This window comes from Tupaia chinensis, unplaced genomic scaffold, assembly GCF_000334495.1.
Source record: "Tupaia chinensis unplaced genomic scaffold, TupChi_1.0 Scaffold000047_1, whole genome shotgun sequence".
NCBI lineage: Eukaryota > Metazoa > Chordata > Mammalia > Scandentia > Tupaiidae > Tupaia > Tupaia belangeri.
Genome location: NW_006159505.1, coordinates 6,273,792 through 6,278,525, shown reverse-complemented (window position 1 = coordinate 6,278,525; position 4,734 = coordinate 6,273,792).

Sequence of the window (4,734 nt, the reverse complement as noted above, 5' to 3'; positions counted from 1 at the left end):
GGAGTATGCCCCCGGACATTCAAGAATCTGGCCAAACCTGTCCCCCCTCACCGAAGCATCCAGGGAGGCTGCAAACTGTTACCTGAGCATCTGTGGAGGCTACCCCCATTGCCTTAGTATTTGGGGAGGCTGGACCCCATCACCTAAGCATCTTGAGGAGCTGTATCCTATTATCTAAGCATTTCAGGAGGCCGTACCACTTCATCTGAGTGTCTGGAGACTGAGCCCTGTAACAGACCCCATTGCCTGAGCATCCAGGGGAACCGTACCCGTTCCTACACATCTGTACATTTTGTACTCCACCATCCAAACATCTGGGGTGGTTGCATCTCATCGCTGGAATTTCAGGACCTGCAGCCCACTCCCCAATATAGCATCACTGAGTGGTGCTAGCTCTTTCTGAGAATCTGTGTCTGGTTTTTCGGGGTTGCAAACTCCACTCCTCAGAGTGTCTGGGTGGCTACCCCACTCACCTGGAAATCCGGGGGCACAAGCATCATTGCTAATGTGTAACTCACCCAGTGACTGGCTAGTGCTGCAGGCTCCCCATGACAGAAGACAGGGTTCTCTGTGACACCACCCCCACTGATTACATCTCCCAAGGGCCTTGGGAACTCCAGGGGCAAGCCTCATTACTCTCCAGCTTTGCAAGGGCCCCACCCACCTTGTCTCAGTGTCTCTGTGCATCGGGGCACCCCTGGCCTCAGCGTCTTTACCCCACTCCTGAGAATACCTGGGCTGCACCCTGACCACCTGAACGCCTGAGCAGCCTTCCCTCACTAGCACGCACCCAAATTTGTTGACCTGTTCTACTGTCTTCAAGGTGTCTGGACAGCCTGTACCCCATTTGCTGGCCCTCTGAATCCCCCATTGACACTCCACACTGAGGCTTGTGTGCCAGGCCCAACCCGGGGGCTGGTGCCTCGTTCCTGCGGTTTGGATGCCTGTGCTCTGCCCATCTCACTGCTGTGAGCGTCCCATTCATCCTTGTCTCCGCTCTCTAGGTGCGGTTCATTCCTGTGCTGGGCCCGGGCCCAGTTCGCGCGGCCCATATGTCAGATGCTGCCTCTGTGCCCACTCTGTCCCTGCAGACTGGAGCCCCCACCCCATTCATCCTGGAACCCTGGACCCTGATAGTCTGAGTCCCTACACACCAGTACCCTGAGGGCCCACCATCTCAGTGTCAGGGGTCAGTCTGGCATTATTCTGATGATCTGAGGGTTGTACCACATTACTTTGAGTGTCTGGGTCTCTACGCGGCCAGCCCCGCGGCCCCTGACTCGGCGGCTTGGCAGCCAACAGCCCCAGAGAGACCCTGGCGGGGCTCCTGGCCGGGGGTGCTTCCTCTGAGGTCGCCTGGGGAATGTTTGAGGTTGAAACACATGGCAGACGCTGGCTGTGGGGAGCCGTGAGCTGCTGGCACGGGAGTGAGAGACGTGCTGGATCACCACGTGGACTCTCTGCCCTGGCTGACCCCAGCAGCTGCACCCCATCTGGCCGGGGTGCCCCTTCAGCTAGGGCACCCCATTTAGCTGGCCCCAGGATGGCTGAGGGTGAGTGTTCAGTTTGCCACGGTCCTCTGTTGGGGTAGGCTGTGCCCTGTCACTGTCTTAGCCTGTACATGCTCCACCCATCTTTATTCAGACTGCCAATGCCCTCTTTGTGTGGGGAGTATGCACCCCGACATTCAAGAATCTGGACAAACCTGTCCCCCCTCACCGAAGCATCCAGGGAGGCTGCAAACTGTTACCTGAGCATCTGTGGAGGCTACCCCCATTGCCTTAGTATTTGGGGAGGCTGGACCCCATCACCTAAGCATCTTGAGGAGCTGTATCCTATTATCTAAGCATTTCAGGAGGCCGTACCACTTCATCTGAGTGTCTGGAGACTGAGCCCTGTAACAGACCCCATTGCCTGAGCATCCAGGGGAACCGTACCCGTTCCTACACATCTGTACATTTTGTACTCCACCATCCAAACATCTGGGGTGGTTGCATCTCATCGCTGGAATTTCAGGACCTGCAGCCCACTCCCCAATATAGCATCACTGAGTGGTGCTAGCTCTTTCTGAGAATCTGTGTCTGGTTTTTCGGGGTTGCAAACTCCACTCCTCAGAGTGTCTGGGTGGCTACCCCACTCACCTGGAAATCCGGGGGCACAAGCATCATTGCTAATGTGTAACTCACCCAGTGACTGGCTAGTGCTGCAGGCTCCCCATGACAGAAGACAGGGTTCTCTGTGACACCACCCCCACTGATTACATCTCCCAAGGGCCTTGGGAACTCCAGGGGCAAGCCTCATTACTCTCCAGCTTTGCAAGGGCCCCACCCACCTTGTCTCAGTGTCTCTGTGCATCGGGGCACCCCTGGCCTCAGCGTCTTTACCCCACTCCTGAGAATACCTGGGCTGCACCCTGACCACCTGAACGCCTGAGCAGCCTTCCCTCACTAGCACGCACCCAAATTTGTTGACCTGTTCTACTGTCTTCAAGGTGTCTGGACAGCCTGTACCCCATTTGCTGGCCCTCTGAATCCCCCATTGACACTCCACACTGAGGCTTGTGTGCCAGGCCCAACCCGGGGGCTGGTGCCTCGTTCCTGCGGTTTGGATGCCTGTGCTCTGCCCATCTCACTGCTGTGAGCGTCCCATTCATCCTTGTCTCCGCTCTCTAGGTGCGGTTCATTCCTGTGCTGGGCCCGGGCCCAGTTCGCGCGGCCCATATGTCAGATGCTGCCTCTGTGCCCACTCTGTCCCTGCAGACTGGAGCCCCCACCCCATTCATCCTGGAACCCTGGACCCTGATAGTCTGAGTCCCTACACACCAGTACCCTGAGGGCCCACCATCTCAGTGTCAGGGGTCAGTCTGGCATTATTCTGATGATCTGAGGGTTGTACCACATTACTTTGAGTGTCTGGGTCTCTGCTTTGTCTCAGTGTCTAAATCTCTATACCTCATTAGTTTGAGTATTTGAGTCTCTGTACCCCAAAGTCTGAGTGTCTCTGTGTCCCATGAGTCTGAGTGTCTGGGTCTCATTAGGGTGAGAATCTGCATTCTAAATCCCACCCTGCTAAAGAACTGGGCTGACCATCCACAATCACCTTAGGATCTCTTCCCAAGTGCTCGCGGACTGTCTGGGGGCTCTGGAGCCTACACTGCATTCCTGGGAGAACCATGGTAGCTTGTGTCATCCTCCCTCTTGGTGTCTCTGTAGCCTAAATGCCACTCACTGAGATATCTGGATGACTTAGATCCTGGGAACCTGGTAGCCATTTGTCTTAGTAGCCCAGCTACCTGGGCCCCGGAACCCCGAGTGTCTGGGCACTCTGTACTCCAGACCTCAGAATATCTGAGTTCTGGGAGCCCAACCCTTCGAAACCTGGCTGTCACCTATTTTTCCCGCTGAGTGTAGCTGGTATCCTCACAATCCAAATTTCCGGGTGATGGGTACCCCAAGTCCTCAGAGAGGCTGGGCAGCTTTGGCTCTGTCTGCAGAGGTGCACCTGGTCACCTCAGGGTGGACCGAGTCCAGCCCTCAGTCACCCAGGTGTCTGGTGCAGGCCTTGCTCTGACTGCGTGGACTAGGCACTCGCCCCACCCTCTTGTCTAGGTGCAGCCTGGACTCTCTTCACTAGAAGACCCAGGTCCCCTGCACCCTGTCGTTCAGACTCAGGTTCTGCCACTTGGTTTTATGAGTCCCTGGGCAGCCTGGACCCCCCAGCTTGGAAAGCCTAAGCAACAAGGACTTTGGCTGTCAAGACAAGGGGCACTCTGCAGCCCAGCGCCAGGGTCACGGTGAAGTCCACCCCAGGCACCTGGGTGCCAGTGTCCCCACACCTCTGAGTGGGAGTGATGTGCAGCCCCATTCCTCCTGCAGCTCCCCAGTAATTGGACAGCTTGTCCCCTTCATCGGGTCTTTGGCAGTCTAGCCCACACTGCCCACCTGTCACATAGGTCCCCGTCTGGGTCAGGGCCCCTGAGTGCCAGTTCCAAGTTCCGCTTTGTCTTTGGATGCCTGCAGGCCACTCATTGGTGGGCATCAGGGCCGGCGTGAACCCACATTCACCCTGTTCTAGTATCTCTGTCTCCTTTTCGAGCGTGGCACCAGGCAGGCTGCCATTCATCTTCTGACCTCTGGGAGTTCTATGCTCCTCCTCAGAGTCCCAGGAGCATCTGAGGACTATGAACCCCACTCGTCCAAGAATCTAGTCTAACAGTCCCCATGACTAGGAATAGCTGCGTGCATGGCACCTCGGGGATCCAAGTTCCTGGGACATACATCCTCTGGCTGTGACTACCTGGATGCTCACCTGGAACTGGGGTACTGTAACTCGTGCCCCATTCCTGCATTCTGGAGTCCTGTGTACTGTGAGTCTCTGTGTCGGGCACTCTGTCCCCCATTCATTGGGGTCTCCCAGTAGTGTGTGCTCTTGGCCGTTGGCGGCCCATACCTCACCCCAGCCCAGGTTGAGGCCCCCAGGCACCAGTTCCAAGTTCCACTGCGTCTTTGGATACCCCAGGCCCATTCATCGGTGTCGCGGCCTGTGTGAGACCATTCATCCTTGTCTCGGCCTCTGTGCCCCTATTCATGCGTGGCTCTGGGCAGGCGGCACCCTGTCCGCCCACGTCTCAGAGACAGTCTGTGCATTGTTGCCCCTGTTCCAGGAACAGCTGCCGTGCAGCCAGCAGGCACATTCCGGGGTTTGGCGGGAAGCCAACGCAAACCCCAGCACTGC